An 18,731-nucleotide genomic window follows, 5' to 3' on the forward strand; every position below is an offset into this window, starting at 1 on the left:
TGTCCTGACTGTGCCACGGATCATGGTTTATGACAACCCCAAACTGAGAGCCTGCACCTTGGCTCCGTCTCTGCAGCTGGCTTCCCCGATCCGATCCCTGGGAGCTCTGCCGCACTCAGGCACCCCCGGTCTTTCTGTGACCCCGAGGGTCCTGAGACCACACTGTCCCTGCAAGGGTTCCACCCCCCGCTTAGCCACTGGAGCGACGTCCCTCAGCAGAGCCGACTTCTGAAAGATCCGATTTTGTGCTCCGTTGCTCTATCACTTGCCAGAAGTGGCCAACGGAGGCCCCCTTCCCCGCCGTCTATCTTCCCAAATATCGCCTCGGATTCACTTCTCTGCATGTTCTACCTTCCAGAAAGTGGTCGATTTTCTGTTCAGAGAGTTGCTGCTATTCTTTTCTTCAATCTCCTGTTGAGTTTGTAGGTGTTTAGAATGGTTTGATTCTTATCTAGTTGAATTCCTGGGACCAGACGAAATTTAGGTCTCCTACTCCTCTGCCATCTTGCTCCTCCCCCCCAAACAACACACTTCTGAATAGTCCATGAGTGAAAGAAGTCTCAATGGAAATTAATAAATATATTGAATGGAATGAAAATAAAAATACAAAATATCAAACTTTCTAGGGTCCATCCAAAGCAGTGCTGAGAAGGAAATTTATAGCACTAAATACTTGCATTATGAAAGAGGAAATGTTTAAAATTATCAATCTTAACTCTCACTACACACACACACACACACACACACACACCAAAACAGAAAGAAAGAAAACTAGAAAAAGGAGAGTAAAATAAACCCTAATCAAGGAGAAGGAAAAAAATAATGAAGATCAGAGCAAACTCAATAAAACTGACAATAGGAAATAATAGCAAAAAAATCTATGAAAAAATCTGGTGATTTGAAAAGATTGATAAAATTGACAAACTTAGTAAGACTGACAAAGAAAGAAGACACAAATTATCAAAATCAGCAGTGTCACAAGGATATCATTACAGACCCTGTATTATAATTAAAAACTCTTTTGACTATAATTATTTCAAAATAATAAATGGAAGAGAAATAAAGACATTCACAGATAAAGCAGAGATAATTCATCATAAGCAAGCCTTTCCTATAAGACATACTAAAGGCAATCCTTCAGTATTAAAAGAAGACACTAGAGGGGTGTCTGGGTGGCTCAGTCAGTTAAGTATCTGCCTTCAGCTCAGGTCATGATCTCAGCGTCCTGGGATTGAGCAGGGAGCCCGCTTCTCCCTCTCCCTCTGCCTGACACTCCTCCTGCTTGTGCTTACTCTCTCTTTCTCTGTCAAATAAATAAATAAAATCTTAAAAAACAAAAAGGACACTAGAGAGTAACTTAACTCCACATAAGAAACAAAGTGTACCAGTATAGGTAATTAAATAAGTAAATACAGAAGACATTATAATACATATTTTAAATTCTTCTCCTGATTTAAAAGGCTACTATATAAAATAATAACTACAAGTCTGTGTTAATGAGCTGATAATAGGAAGATAAGGGAGTTATATTGAAGCAAAGTTTCTCCTACTAGAATGAAGTTAGTATTAATCTGAACTAGTTTGATTTAGATTAAGAAGCATACTGCAATCCTCATAGCAAACACTAAGAAAATAACTTAAAAATACATAGTAAAAAAAGCTACGCATATGGGAAATCTCATACCTCTCTCTCAATTTTGCCATGAATCTAAGACTTCTTTAAAAAATAAAATCCATTTTTAAAAAAGCAAATCACCAAAACAAAACAAACAAAAAAGCAATAAGGGAATTTAAATGGTATACTTGAAAACATCTGTTTAACACATAAGATGGGGGAAAAAAAAGATAAAATACATAGAATACAAATGGTCAAATAGCAGATGTAAATCCTACCATTTCAATTATTACATTAAGTGGATTAAACACTCCAAATAAAAGACAGAAGTTGTCAGACTAGATTAAAAAACAAGATCTAATTTTAAAGACACACTTTTGATTCAAAAACACAAATAGGTTAAAATACAAGGATGGAAAAATCCATGCAAACAGTAACTAAAAGAACTGGAATGACTATAATAATACCAGGAAAAATAGACTTTAAGGTTAAAAAAAACCTACTTGGGAGAAAAGAGACATTTTATAATGACATAAGGTCAATTCAGAGATAAGCTAATAATTGTACATATATATGTATGTAAAAATAATGCCCCCAAAATATATGAATGAAAAACTGACAAAGGTGAAGGGAGAAATAGATAATACAATAATAGTTGGAGACTTCAATACTGCACTCTCAATTTAAAAACTGGTCAGCTGGACAGAAAACCAGCAAGAATATAAAATATACTGATGACACTATCAATCAACTTGACCTAACAGATATCTATATAGTTCTTTATCCAATGACAGCAGAATATACCTTATTTTCAGTGCACACGGAATTTTCCCCAGGATAGACCACATACTACCCCATAAAGCAAAAACACATTTAAAAGAATTGAAATCATACAAAGTATGTTTCTTGACCACAACAGGATTAAATTAGAAATAACAACAGAACAAAATTTGAAGCTCCCCAAATATTTGGACATTAAGTAATATATTTCTAAATAATTCATGGATCAAAGAAGAAATTATAAAGTATTTTAGACTGAATAAGTATGAAAACACAATGTAACAAAATTTATGACATGCAGCTAAGGCATACCTAGAGGAAATTTCATGATTTTAAATGCCTATATTAGAAACATTCCAAGTTAAATTAAAAGATTATAAGTGAATATTATGAAAACTTTTATGTCAACAAATTAGAAAACTTAGATGAAATGGCCAAATTCCTAGAAAAACACAAATATCAAAACCAACTCAAGGAGAGATAAAACAACTGACTAGTAAGTAAAGAAATAAGTAAAGAAATTAAAAGTTAAAAATCTTCCCACAGCGGTGCCTGGCTGGGTCTGTCAGTAGAACATACAGCCCTCCAACTCAGGGTCATGAGTTCAAGGGCATGGAGCCTACTTAAAAATATATATATATATCTTCCCACAAAAACAATCTCAGGCCTATATAAGTTCCCTGGAAAATTCTTTCAAATATTTAAAGAAGAAACAGTACCGCTACTCCACAAGCTCTTCCAAAAAACAAGGAGGAACACTTTCCAACTCATTCTGAGGCCAGTATCAACCTCATACCAAAGCCAGCCAAAAACATCACAAGAAATGAAAACTACAGACCAATACCCCTCATCCCTCATGAGTACAGTTGCAAATATTAGGAAATAACATAAAAGGACATATAAAAAAGATTATACACCATGACCAACTGGAATTTATCCCAGGAATGCAAAGTTAGTTTAACAACCAAAAATTAATTAATATTTTACAACATATTGAACTGATATAGGACAAAATCCTCAGGAAAATCTCAATACACACAGAAAAAGCATTTGACAGAAATCTAACACCTATTCATGATGAAAACTCTAAAAAATTTTTGGAGTAGAATAAACCCTCAGACTGATAAAGTCCATCTACAAAAAAAAAAAGAAAAAACCTTGCACCAAACAATAATCTTAATGGTGAAAGGCTGAATGCTTCATGCCTAAGATTGGGTAAAAGGCAAAGATGTTCACTCTTACCACTTCCATTCAAATTGTTCTGGAGTTTCTACCAGCACAATATGGAAGGAAAAGGCGAGGAATAGGCATACAGATCAGAAAAAAAACAAACAAAATAATACATATGTATAGATGGCATGATGGTCTACATAGAAAATCCTAGAGAATCTACAAAACAAATAATAGCAACAACAAAAAAACAACTCCTAGAACCAATAAGTGAATTCAGTAAGGTCATAGGATACATGATCAATATACAAAAATGCATTATATTTCTATGTAACTTCAGTGAATGATCTGAAAATAAACTTAAGAATATAATTTCAGGGGCACCTGGGTGGCTCAGTTAGTTAAGCGTCTGCCTTTGGCTCAGTCATGATATCAGAGTCCTGGGATTGAACCCCACGTTGGGCTCCCTGCTCAATGGGGAGTCTGCTTCTCCCTCTCCCTCTGCCCCTTCCCCCCTGCTCATGCTCTCTCTCTCAAATAATAAAATCTTTTTAAAAAGAATATAATTTCTTTCCCTGTCCATTTTGCCATTCTAACTGGTGTAAGGTGGTATCTCAATATAGTTTTGATTTGAATTTCCCTGATGGCTAATGATGATGAACATTTTTTCATGTGTCTGTTAGCCATTAACAAATGTTGGAGAGGTTGTGGAGAGAGGGGAACCCTCTTACACTGTTGGTGGGAATGCAAGTTGGTACAGCCACTTTGGAAAACAGTGTGGAGGTTCCTCAAAAATTTAAAAATAGAGCTACCCTATGACACAGCAATTGCACTCCTGGGTATTTACCCCAAAGACACAGATGTAGTGAAAAGAAGGGCCATATGCACCCCAAAGTTCATAGCAGCAATGTCCGCAATAGCCAAACTGTGGAAAGAGCCAAGATGCCCTTCAACAGATGAATGGATAAAGAAGATGTGGTCTATATATACAATGGAATATTACTCAGCCATCAGAAAGGATGAATACCCAACTTTTACATCAACATGGATGGGACTGGAGGAGATTATGCTAAGTCAAATAAGTCAAGCAGAGAAAGTTGATTATCATATGGTTTCACTTATTTGTGGAACATAAGGAATAGCATGGAGGACATTAAGAGAAGGAAGGGAAAAATGAAGGGGGGGGAATCGGAGGGAGAGATGAACCATGAGAGACTATGGACTCTGAGAAACAAACAGGGTTTTGGGGTGGGGAGGGGGATTGGTTAGCCCGGTGATGGGTATTAAGGAGGGCACGTACTGCATGGAACACTGGGTGTTATACAAAAACAATGGATCATGGATCACCACATCAAAAACTAATGATGTATGGTGACTAACATAACATAATAAAATTTTAAAAAAAGAATATAATTTCATTCATAAAAGCATTAAAAAGAATACCATGTTTAAAAATAAATTTAATAAAAGAAATGCTGCAAGTCTTGTACACTGAAAGTTACAAAACATTGCTGAGAGACTGTTTTAAAACATCTAAATAAATGGAGAAACATTCAATGTTCCTGGATTGGAAGACACACTATTAAGGTGACAATTTTTTCCAAATTGATCTATAGCTTTTATTCAATTCTTATCAAAATTCCAGCATATTTTCTTCAGGAACTGACAAGCAGATACTAAAAGTTATATGAAAAAAAAATGTTATATGAAAATGCAAGACTCAAAAAGCCAAAACTATTTTGAAAAGAACAAAGTTGAGGACTTGTTTATGTATAGGAAGACTCAATATTGTTAAAATGTTAATTATTCCCAAATTTCTTTACAGATGATACACAATCTCAAGCAAAATAATGGGTTTTCTTAAAAGGACCTTGACAATTTAATTCTAAAATTTATATGGACATTCAAAAGACCTAGGATAGCCAAAACAATTTATGTGTACTACATAAAAATTATCTCCATCTACTGATGAATGAATAAAAAAGATGTGGTACACACACATACACACACACACACACACACACACACACACACACTAGAATATTACTCAGCCACCAAAAAGAATGAAATCTTGCCATTTGCAACAACATGGATGGAGCTAGAATGTATTATGCTAAGCGAAATAAGTCAGAGAAAGACAAATACCATGATTTCACTCATATGTGGAATTAAAAAAAAACCAGATGAACATATGGGAGGGGGGAAAGAGAGAAAGGGAAATAAATCGTAAGAGACTCTTAAAGAACAAACTGAGGGTTGATGGAGGGAGGTGGGTGGGGTATGGGCTAGACAGGTGATGAGTATTAAGGAGGGCACTTGTTATGATGAGCATTGGGTGTTATATGTAAGTGATGAATCACTGAATTCTATTCCTGAAACCAATATTACATGGTATATTAACTAACTAGAATTTAAATTAAAATTTGAAAAAGAAAAAAAATTGTCTTGTAATGGTCCATAGACTTAAATATAAGTTCTAAAACTATTAAAATGTTAAGGAAAAATAAGAAAAATCTTAATAGCATTGGTTAGGCAAAGATTTCATAGATATCACCCAAAAAGCACGAGCTCTAAAAGAAAATATTTATATATTTGTTTTCATTAAAAATTTTTAAAAGTTTTTATCTTCAAAAAGATACGATAAAGAAAATGAAAATCAAAGCCACAGACTGGTAGAAAATATCTCCAAACATATATCCAAAAAAAGACTTGTATCTGGGTGCCTAGGTGGCTCAGTCGTTCAGCATATGCCTGCGGCTCAGGTCATGGTCCCAGGGTCCTGGGATAGAGCCCCGCATCGGGCTCCCTGCTCGGCTGGGAGCCTGGTTCTCCCTCTCCCACTCCCCTTGCTTGTGTTCCCTCTCTCACTGTGTCTCTCCTGTCAAATAAATAAATAAAATCTTTAAAAAAAAAGACTTGTATCTCTAATATAAAACAGTTCAACAATGAGAAGACAAACCATCAAAAAATGGGCAAATATTTAAATAGACATTTCACGCAAGAAGATGTACAGATAAGTACATGAAATGTGCTCAAAATCATTAGTCATTAGGGAAATGCAAATTTAGACCAAAATGAGATACCAGCACATTTCCTTTAGAGTGGTAAAAGTTTAAAAAACTGACCAAAGCAAGTTTTACCAAGGACATGGAGCAACTGGAACATACACTGAAAACAAGAATATAAAATAATTCATTTAGAAAGCAGTTTGGTATCTTCTTAAAAAGTTATACATACATCTATCATAGTACCAATAAACTCACATGTAGATATTTATCCAAGAGAAATAAAAGTATATATCTACTCAAAGACTAGTGCATGAATATTTATAGCATCTTTGTAAAAGCCCCAAACTGAAAACAACTCAAATGTTTATCAACAGGTAAATGGTTAGACAAATTGTGGTATGCCCATACAATAGAATACTAATAGAAAAAGGATAAACGAAGAGAAAGAAAAGAACAAAAAAGTACAAACTATTGATACATACAACATGGATGAATCTCAAAATAATTATGCTGAGTGTAAGAAGCCAGATTCTTTTTAAAAAAATTTTTTTATTTAAATTCAATTTAATTAACATATAGTGTATTATTAGTTTCAGAGGTAGAATTTAGAGATTCATCAGTTGCATATAACACCCAGTGTTCATTCCATCAAGTGCCCTCCTTAATGCCCATCACCCAGTTACCCAAACCACCCACCCACCTCCCCTTCAGCAACCCTCAGTTTGTTACCTACAGTTAAGAGTCTCTTATGGTTTTCCTCTCTCTCTGTTTCCATCTTATTTTATTTTTCCTTCCTTTCCCCATGTTCATCAGTTTTATTTCTTAAATTCCACATATGAGTGAAATCATATATTTGTCTTTCTCTGACTGACATTTCATTTAGCATAATACCTTCTAGTTCCATCCATGTTGTTGCAAATGGCAAGATTTCATTCTTTTTGATGGCTAACTAATATTTATATATATATAATCACATAAGATATATATATATCACATAAGAAGCCTGATTTTTTTAAAGAGTACTGTATGATTACATTTATATCAAATTATAAAAACTGAAAAGAATATATAATGGAAAAAAACAGATCAGTGTTTGCCTAGGGCTTTGGGGGACTGATAGGGGCAAAGGGACTCTTTTGGGGGTGATGAAAATATTCATCATCTTGTAGTGATGGTTTCACTGGTGTATACATATATCAAAATTCATCAAATTGTACAATTTTTAATTTTAATTTTATCTGTTTATTTTAGAGAGAGGGAGAGAGTGCAGTGGGGGGAGGGGCAGAGGAAGAGGGGAGAGAGAATCCTAACCAGACTCTGGCTGACCACAGAGCCTGAGCGGGGTTCGATCCCATGACCCTGGGATCACGACCTGAGCCGAAACCAAGAGTTGGACACTTAAATGCCTGCACCACACAGGCATCCCAAATTGTAGACTTTAACTGTGTGCAGCTTATTGTATATAAATTATACCTCAGTAGATCTATTAAATCAAGATTGTAGTAATCACTTGCAATATGTACATATATCAAAATTACCACAGTGCACCTTAAACTGATACAGTGTCATATGTCAGTTATATCTCAATAAATGGAAAAAATATGTAGAATGTAAAAAAAAAATCTTTCCTTGTATTTTAAAGCCATCTTGAAAGTTCTAAAGTAGAGATAATGGAAATGTGTTCATTCAGAAAATAGTGAGTATTCTAAACACCTCAGCTCTGTGCCAGTTGCAGTTTACCATTCGGACGGTAAAACATATGAATTAGAAAAACAATCTTGCCACTAGTGCTTTAATGTCCATGACAGAGAATGGTTCGACTAGAAGAATCACTGGAAGAAAGCAAGCAATTTACACAAACTAATACAAGCTTGTATGTAAGTGCAGGGCCCAGGCAAACTGTATTGGCATTTTAACCATTGGCATTTTGACATTGGCAAGAGGTGAGTAAAGGAACGCTTCACAGGGCGGACAAGTTTTGTTTTGTTTTGTTTTAAAGATTTTATTTATTCATTTTAGGGAGAGAGAGAGTGAGAAAAGGGGGGAGAGGCAGAGGGAGAAGCAGACTCCAGCTGAGCCAGGAGCCCGACGTGGGGCTCTATTCCAGGACCCGGAGATCATGACCTGAGCTGAAGGCAGACGCTTAACCATCTGAGCCACCCAGGTGCCCCTTGGGTGGAGAAGTTTTGATTGAGGATTTATCAAAAACCAGTGCTTGAGCTGATTTTTTTACATATTTAGATTTTCTATAGCATAATAGATGGTGCACAATTAAGTCTCTAGGTCTGAGAATGGTGTGGAACTTTATCAGGAAGCTAAGAATCAGTCAGGGTATCAAGGTAGACTCCAGAAACATCTCATATGTTCTTGCCACTGCGTAGGTGAATTGGTAGTATATTATTCTTTATGAAGGTGTACCTAATATTTGGTATAGCCCAAGAAAAGTTTCTGGAAGAAATTGGAAGTTATTCTCTAAAGACTTATTCCATATACTGATTTGATTCTTTTTAAAAAATAAAATACTAGTGATCAACAAAAAGAGAACTAGAAATGAAATATAGTACTCTCAAAAACAATAGCCCCCGAAACAGTGTGTGAATTTCTGATAGCTGACCCTCAGTAATAAGAAAATGGGATAAGTGAAGGGCAAGAAAAATGAGCAGAGGGATGAGGAGAAAAACTAAAAAGATTGAAAAGATTAAAGAAGAAAAATGATATGACTAAAAACTATCAAATCATGAAAGGTATGCATAAGGTGAACATAGAATCATTTAACAGGCTTGCAGAAATCCTGTGAGGAAGACAGACTGAACATTATTGACTTCAACTTACAAATAAGAAAACTAGGGTTTAGAGACATTAAATGAACGGTCATACAACCATCAAGTAACACAACCATATCTTCCACTCATGTGTGCTTTCTACTCCACTAGTCAATTTCTGTGACTTAGTGCAACAGATAATAAACTTATTACCCTAACAAAGTAATACTTAAAGGAAGTGTAGGTAGACAGAATGAAAAAGGTGACACAAATTGATGAAGTTTGTTGAACTTCAAATTCTTTCTTGCAATAACCAGGATATGCTAACTGAATAAGGTAAAAATAAATGGAACAAAAGGGAATTCTAGTATAGTAGGACCCTTGAGTTGAGTACCAAGGAGTAAAGGGAAAGTGCCATCAGGGTAGAAGAGGGCCAAAGAAGGAAAGTTTTCTATAAAGCAGATTATTCATATGTAAAAAGTGTAGCAAATCCCTTAGGAAGTTACACACCAATTACCCATAGCACTTTAAATCAGTCTGGATTTTCTCTTTTCAAGTTTTCAGAGGCTACAATCTTTTCTTTGGAATATTGGGAAAATGTGATTCTTTATGGATAATTCAAAATGGATGATTTTGGAAAACATCCCAAAATTATTTGAAACAAGTTGCTCTTGTAACAAGTCCAGTAAATCACATGACCAATAAAGTTGGGTAATGCCATCTGGATGTATATGCTTATGAGACTTGTGTTCTTGTGTGGCTACAAAGTTGACTTGAAAGGAAGTAGGGCCAAAGCCAGGCTTCTCTGTAAGACCTGATTGGGATTGTGGTCCCACTCTTACACATCATCTCCCTCCCACAGCGACCCAGTGCTTGGTGGATTTTCTGGGAGACAGCGGGTGTTTCATGATTCCCTTCGTTGGAGTGAATAATTGAAAGTGAAGAGTGATATGTTAGTGCTTCTTTGAAGGATGTAATTAGGTAATATCATGCAAGAAGGAAACTGTCATAAAGCTAATAAAATGCAAATGAGAAGGAACTGCAGCACTGCTCATCTGCATCATCTCCTTTGCAGAATTTAAGATGAAACAATAGAGATGAACCAGGAAGTTACATATATTCATCAGAATTGCTGGAGAGTCCTGACCTCTGGCCATCAATCAAAGAGGAACATCCACTGTTGGAAGTTCTTTTCACTGTACCTGGAGCTGAAATAGAGAGGTAGAGGGATGAAAAGTAGTATGCTGAATGAATTTGAGGTAATCCTGTTATTATATCAGTAATTCTCAAACTTCTTTAACTCATGAGCTGTTTGGAAACATTTGACCCATTCATACCTGAATTCTCTTGTCCACAGAAAGGTTAAGAAAATACTTCTATTGCCCCATCTTAATTCCAGGAGCTGAATTTATCTCAAAGTCATTGATGACTGTATTAGTCATAATTTATCCAAATACTTTTGAAATGCATTTATATTTCCTGTCAGACCTACCTCTTGGGCTAGTACATTTATTTTATGTTTCAAAAGTTGCCATTTCCCTGTCCTGGGACTTTGAGGTTAACAAGTAAGCAAATCTCTGTTCACCTAATTCATGTTACTTATTATTATGTAGATTTAATTACTCCCAAGTAATTAGATTTCTCATTTTCAGACTGAAAGTCCAAATCTAACCTTAAACAAAAGACTCTTTTAATTCCAATATCTCCAATTATTTTGGACTCTTCTTCTCCAGGCCTTTTCATGTTATGACAAACTTATTTCTGAGGCAGAGCAGCAAGAACTATATAAATCCTTTCAAGCAGAAATATACCAGGATAAAGCTTTGCTTCCAGTACAATTTTAACAGTTTTCTTCATTTTTTAGGCCTTTTTGGCTAATGCAGAATATTGGGTCCATATTCTAGGATCAATCTATAATGACTCTTGGTCTTTTTCTTGAGTGCAATCTGATAAGGAAGAGTCTTATTTTATAGATGTATTTTAGATTATTTATTTCTAAATTCATTATTTTTCCCTCACACTCATTATAATATCACTTAAGTCTCTGCTTACTGACACAGACTCCTAAGATTATTCTGTAGTCTATCTCATCTGGGGTGGCTCTCCACTATCTAGAGAGATTTGTGTGTCTTGGAATCTAAGACTTTGCTGTGTACTCCTTCCTCACTATCATTTGTAAACATGTTTAACTGTCTCTGCCCTAGTATGGACTCCTGAGTGGCCTTGTGCCTTACTCTTCTTTATCTGGTGATGGGACTATCTCTATTCTTTATTTCCTGAGCTGGTATCCTGATGATGAAAACAAAAACAAAAACAATCCCCCATCACTGGCCTATAATGGTTCCACTTTGAATCATCTTTGAATATTTAAATGAGTATCCAAAGATACTGATTTCAGGAAAGCAAGGTTTGGTGGGCGCATGTGTAGTTACTAATAACCCTTAAAATCTAATATAACCAAATCTGTGGCTCAAGAAACTCTAAGAGCGGGTGTCTGGCTGGCTCAGTTGGTAGAGCATGCAATTCTTGATCTCAGGGTAATGAGTTTGAGCCCCACGTTGGGTGTAGAGATTACCTCAATAAGTAAACTTTAAAAAATTCATTTAAAAAAATGTGACAATTACCTATACTATCTCTCTAGGTTGAAACCCAAGAAGAAATAAAAACAAATCCACTGGATTTTATTTCCTTTATTTATCTATTTGTTTATTTGGACAATCCAGGAATTATGTTGTCATGGTTAAATAATTTATTTTTGTTTTAGTCTTGAATCATCTAATTTTTTTCAACTTTCCAATATGGATTCACCAATTGGTCCCCTTATAAGTGAGGGTCACATCTATAATTCTCTGACTTCATGTTTCACTAATAAGCTATGATCTCTCATTTTCATCCTGGGAGTCATTCTATAGGATTGTGATATTATATCACATTTACATGTATATTTTCCCTTTATTTACCAATGTTATTTTTAATGTGGGGATTTTACCCCCATTACACTTCTTCCCTAGAGGAAATTTGTGATGGCAGCAATATTCATTTGGAAAATTTTGGTCAGAGTAATTACACAGAAAGTATTTATTTTATGAAATTTAATACATAAAGAGATGATAAATGACAGACATATAAAAGAAATGATAAAAGTTATTCACTGCTCTATATAAATTTGGCAGTAAATAATCTGGAGGTAAGTCTCAAAATTCACTGGTCCTGAGTTTATTACTACTTTGAAATAACTTCTTAATATAAACAACTCAAAGAGGGAAAAACATAGAGTTATGTACCAAATAATGAGGTAACAATTTTTTGCTTTTCCTTTCATTGTTGGGAGCCATAGAAATAGGGATCTTTGTTTCTTTTAAATTTTGGTCTAAGCTACAAGCGAAATTGTTCATCTTTGTCCCTGAGTTTAGGTTGCCCACACTGATTTTGCTCTGCATTAAAGCTTAACTACTACAAAAGGGACTTGGCCATACCTCATGGAGAAAGAAAGTGTGTGTGTGTGTGTGTGTGTGTGTGTGTGTGTGTAGGAGCTCATCCCAGGACTCACAGAAGATGGGCATGATGTCTGTGAAGGTCACATGTTACAGTGGAAAGTACCATTTATTGGCTTAGGAGTCAGACAGGACTAGGTTTGAATGCCAGCTTCTTTCCCCTATAACTGTATCACTCATACAGAAATTAGCTATCACCTCCTGGCTGACATATTGTCTGCTCTAGTACACTGCATCTCCCCTGCTGCCTCATCTAATATAGTCTCTATTAGAAAAGACAGCTTGCGCCTGTTCCTGATGATTCAAAGTTCCCCTTAAAAAGATATCTGGAAGCAGCAAGGAACTGGAAATCAATAGAAAAATCATTCCACTCTCAAAACATTGTTTTTCTTTAGCTTCTCTAATAGAGAAGTACCTCAAGCTGTTTATTCTCCCACCCCTTTTATATTGAGTCAGGACATAAAATACTGTTTATCCTACTGATGCCTTATCCATGCTGGGTTACTTTCATTACTTTTCTTGAGATAAAAAGAAACACAAATATCACGGAATCTCAGTGTTATGGACTGAATGTTCATATGTTAAAATTCGTATGTGGAAGCCACATTGTGATGGTATATGGAGATGTGATGGTATATGGAGGTGTGATGGTATATGGAGGTGGGGCCTTGGGAAGGTAATTAGGTTTAGATAAGGTCATGGGGATAGGGTCCCCATAATGGAATCATTGTCCTTATAAGAAGAGAAATAGGGACCAGAGCTCCCTCTTCCATGTGAGGATATAACAAGAAGAAAGCCATCTGCAAACCAGCAACCAAATCTGCCAGCACCTTGAACTTGGACTTCCCAGCCTCCAGAACTATGAGAAATTAAATATCCATTGTTCATGTCACCCAGTCCATAGTATTTCATTATAGCAGCCTGAGCTACACTGTTACATATTATTTCTCTGGAAATTAAGTTCCTAACAACTTTATATATCCAAAACACATTTGAGAAACAGAAAGGGTTTTTTTTTTTTTTTTTTTAAAAAAAGGCCATGAAAATCCCCTACTACCATAACCACTTCCCCTGCCAAAATTAAGATGCTAAAAGCTGACAAGAAATGTAGAGCTCTGCTGATTCCAAGTGCAACAGCTGACAGCCTGAAAACAAGGTAAGAGCCAAAAACACTTCAGAAACAGGGGCAACTATTTTTTTCATTTTTTATTAAATATAATTGCCACATAACATTGTGTAAGTTTAAGGTGAACAACATGTTGCTTTGATACATTTATATTGCAATATGATTACCAAACACCTCTAGCAAGTGATAGAGCTCACACCTCATCAAGTTACACAATTATCATTTCTTTTTTATGGTGGGAACAATTAAGATCCAGTTTCTTAGCAACTTTGAAGTTTATAATGCAGTATTGTTGACTATATTCACTATGCTGTGCATTAGCTTTCCAGGATTTATTTATCTATCAGTTCCTAGTTTGTATCCTTAAATAACCCCCTCAGCCTCTGGTAACTACCATTCTACTCTCTGTTTTTATGAGTTTTGTTTTTTTAGATTCCACATATAACTGATATCATACAGTATTTGTCTTTCTCTGTCTAACTTACCTCATTTAGCATAATACCCTTAATGTCCATCTATGTTGTTGCAAATAGCAGGATTTCCTTCTTTCTCATTGCTTAATTATATATATATACACATACATATTTATTTCACATTCTTGATCCATTCATCTGTTGAAGGGCACTTGGGTTGTTTCCATATCTTATCTATTGTGAATAATGCTACAATAAACATAGAAGTGCAAATATCTTTTCAATACACTATTTTCACTTCCTTGGGCTATATACTCAGAAATGAGATTGCTAAATCATATGGTAGTTCTATTTTTAATTTTTTGAAGAATGTACATATTGTTTTCTATTCATACATTCCTCAAATTTACATTCCCATTAACAGTGCCCAAGAGTTCTCATCTCCACATCCTCACTAACACTTGTTATCTTTTATCTTCTTGATGATAGCCGTTCTAATAGGTGAGGTGATATCTCACTGTGGTTTTGATTTGTATTTTCTTGATGATTAGTGATGTTGAGCATCTTTTCATGTATCTGTTGGTCATTTGGATGCCTTCTTTGGAAAAATGTCTATTTAGTTCTGTCCACTTTTAAAATTGGATTGTTTGTTTTTTGTTACTGAGTTGTAATCCAGTTTTTATATTTTTTGGAAGTAACCTCTTATCCAATGTATGGTTTGCAAATATTTTCTCCAATTCTATAGTTCCCTTTTCATTTTGTTAATTGTTTCTTTTGTTTCATAGAAATTTTTTAGTTTGAAACATTCCCATTTATTGATTTTTGCTTTTGTTGCTTGTGCTTTTGGTGTTATATCTAAAAAAAGTCATTCCCAGTACAATGTCAAAGAGTTTCTTCCCTATGTTTTCTTCTAGGAGTTTTACAGTATTAGATCTTGTGTTGAAGTCTTTAACACATTTTGAGTTAGTTTTTATGAGTGGTATAAGGTAGGGATACAACGTCATTTTTCTGCATGTGGCTATCCAGTTTTCCCAGCACTGTTTGTTTAAGAGACTATCCTTTCCCCATTGAGTGTTCTTGGTTCCCTTTTCAAATATTAGTTGACCACATGTGCTGGATTATTTCTGGACTTTCTATTCTGTTCCATTGGCCACTGGTCTATGTGTACACTTTTATGCTACTACTGTTTTCATTACTATAGCTTTGTAGTATAGTTTGAAATCAGGAAGTGTGATACCTCCTTCTTTGTCCTTTTTCTCAAGATTGCTTTGGCTATTTGGGGTCCTTTATGGTTCTATACAAATTTTAAGATTGTTTTTTCTATTTCTGTGAAAAATGCAATTGGAATTTTGATAAAGATTGCATTGAATCTATAGATGGCTTTGGGTACTATGAACATTTTAACAATAATAATTTTTCAGATCTATAAATGTGGAATATTTTCCCATTTGTTTGTAAGAGAGACAACTGCTTTATAAAGCAGAACAATCTGAGCCACTCAGCCCAGGAACAAACTTCCTTAGACACCCCAATAGTGATTTTTTACATCACTATATTATAACAGAGGATGCAATTTTTTTTCTTTTTTTTATTATGTTATGTTAATCACCATACATTACATCATTAGTTTTTGATGTAGCGTTCCATGATTCTTTGTTTGCGTATAACACCCAGTGCCCCATGCAGAACGTGCCCTCTTTAATACCCATCACCAGGCTAACCCATCCTCCCACCCCCCTCCCCTCTAGAACCTTCAGCTTGTTTTTCAGAGTCCATAGTCTCTCATGGTTTATCTCCCCCTCCGATTTCCCTCCCTTCATTCTTCCCCTCCTGCTATCTTCTTCTTCTTTTTTTTTTTAACATATAATGTATTATTTGTTTCAGAGGTACAGATCTGTGACTCAACAGTCTTGCACAATTCACAGCGCTCACCATAGCACATACCCTCCCCAATGTCTATCACCCAGCCACCCCATCCCTCCCACCCCCTACCACTCCAGCAACCCTCAGTTCCTTTCCTGAGATTAAGAATTCCTCATATCAGTGAGGTCATATGATACATGTCTTTCTCTGATTGACTTATTTCGCTCAGCATAATACCCTCCAGTTCCATCCACGTCATTGCAAATGGCAAGATTTCATTCTTTTTGATGGCTGCATAATATTCCATTGTGTGTGTGTGTGTGTGTGTGTGTGTGTGTGTGTGTGTGTGTGTATACCACATCTTCTTTATCCATTCATCTGTCGATGGACATCTTGGCTCTTTCCACAGTTTGGTTATTGTGGACATTGCTGCTATAAACATTGGGGTGCACATACCCCTTCAGATCCCTACATTTGTATCTTTGGAGTAAATACCCAGTAGTGCAATTGCTGGATCGTAGGGTAGCTCTATTTTCAACTTTTTGAAGAACCTCCATACTGTTTTCCAGAGTGGCTGCACCAGCTTGCATTCCTGAGGATGCAATTTTTTTTTTAAAAAAAGATAACCCTATGCCATCAATAAATTATTAAATTGTGTTTTACCTACTTTAAGAAAGCAGAAAAATGGGGCACCTGGGTGGCTCAATCGTTAGGCGTCTGCCTTCAGCTCTGGTCATGATCCCAGGGTCCTGGGATCAAGCCCCATGTTGGGCTCCCTGCTCCACAGGAAGCCTGCTTCTCCCTCTCCTAATCCCCCTGCTTGTGTTCCCTCTCTCGCTGTCTCTCTGTCAAATAAATAAAATCTTAAAAAAAAAAAGAAAGAAAAATATCTATTTTTGGAAGATCATTTATGAAAACAATTAAAAATTTAAAATATTTGGTATTTGAGGGAATACTTTCCCAATATATAGAAAATCAATTTACATTATCCAGCTTATTCTGGGATAATAGAAGTACCCCTGTCCTTGATAAGCTCTACCAGTGAATCTCATAAGATTTTGAAATGTGAGCTCCTTTTCCTCTTATAAAAATAAGTGTGTCTTGTAATATTTAGGCCTGCAATTCTGAATATTATTCAGGTGAGAACTTATGAGTGTTTCTTTGTGTCAGTTCTAATCACATGAATAAATAATTCATTTGGTCTTTCTTGTGATTACCAGATTTCGTCATCATTGGTTTATCTCTGGCACATAAAGTAACTGGGATATGGCCTATGTGAGGCTAGAAAAAAAAGAGATATTACCATAGTATTAGAGCTAGAAGAGGCTAGGGATACTTAACCGAAGAACTTTAATTTGGAGATGGAGAAACTGAGGTCCAGCAACTTGTTCAAAGTTACATGACTGGTTAATCCACAGCCCAAACAAGAATCTAAGTCTTCTGATTTCCAGTCCAGTCCAATACTTCTTCCATAATGCTTACCATCAATTGTGAGATAATGATGAGGCATCTGTGGTAAATTTGAGATATCTTCAAGACGAGATCGGGCGCGTTCAGGGTGGTATGGCCGTAGACGAGATATCTTCAAAAGTGTCCCAGAACCCATGAGTCAATTGAAATCATTATTTATACTTTTAATGAAAGCTACTATACAAATAATAAGAATAAGAAATTATTTCTACTCATTAACCACTCCAAGAATGGTTTACTAAGTACCTAGTACAACATACCACATTTTACTAAAAGTGAAGTCAGTAAGAGAGATAAAGAAATCATTTCAATTCATGCTAATCATTAATTAATAACTTATTTCTCAAACCGTGTTCCCAGGACCAAAGTTCCAAGGCATCAGAGTAAACAGGGGTTCTTACCAATGAAATAGCTCTTCAATTAACTGTTGTCTGTTTTAGAGTTTTGCATAAAGCTTTTTTTAACTTTCTTTTTTTTTTTAATTTTATTTTTTTATTAAAAAAAAATCTGTTGCTAGAAACAATCTCTGAAAACCACAAAAGTGCTACTTAAATAGTTCACAAACAGGGGCCCTTGGGTGGCACAGTCGGTTGAGCTCGATCTCTTGGTTTCAGCTTAGGTCACGATCTCAGTGTCTTGAGATCAGACCCCTTGTTGCCCTCTGAGCTCAGCGAAGAGTCTTCTAAGGTTTCTCTCTCACTCTCTCTTTGCCCCTCCCTGCTCTCTCTCTCTCTCAAGTGGATGAATAAATCTTAAAAAAAAAAAAAAAAAGAACCAAACAGTTCAATAAGGCTGATTAAGAAAAACATCATAAATAAATAAATAAATAAATAGTTCATAAACAAAAGAATTTTGAATGCCATTGATATAAAGAGATAAGGGAATAGGTTATTCTATATCGGAATGCTGCTATCTCATTTTTCTTGGGTAATTACTTAGGTGTAGAATTGTTGGGACAGATGGTGCATGTAAGTTTAATTTTATAAGAAATGGCCTAAGTGTTTAAAAAAATGGTTGTATCGTTTTCAGT

At 35.5% G+C, this 18,731-nt stretch overlaps 1 pseudogene; it reads right to left on the reverse strand.

The window, feature by feature from the left end:
- Positions 1-17,837, reverse strand: part of LOC118533541 (olfactory receptor 5J3-like) — a 33,407-nt pseudogene extending 15,570 nt beyond the window's left edge.
- Between the last annotated feature and the right edge of the window lie 894 nt (positions 17,838-18,731).

This window comes from Halichoerus grypus, chromosome 5, assembly GCF_964656455.1.
Source record: "Halichoerus grypus chromosome 5, mHalGry1.hap1.1, whole genome shotgun sequence".
NCBI classification, from domain to species: Eukaryota; Metazoa; Chordata; class Mammalia; order Carnivora; family Phocidae; genus Halichoerus; species Halichoerus grypus.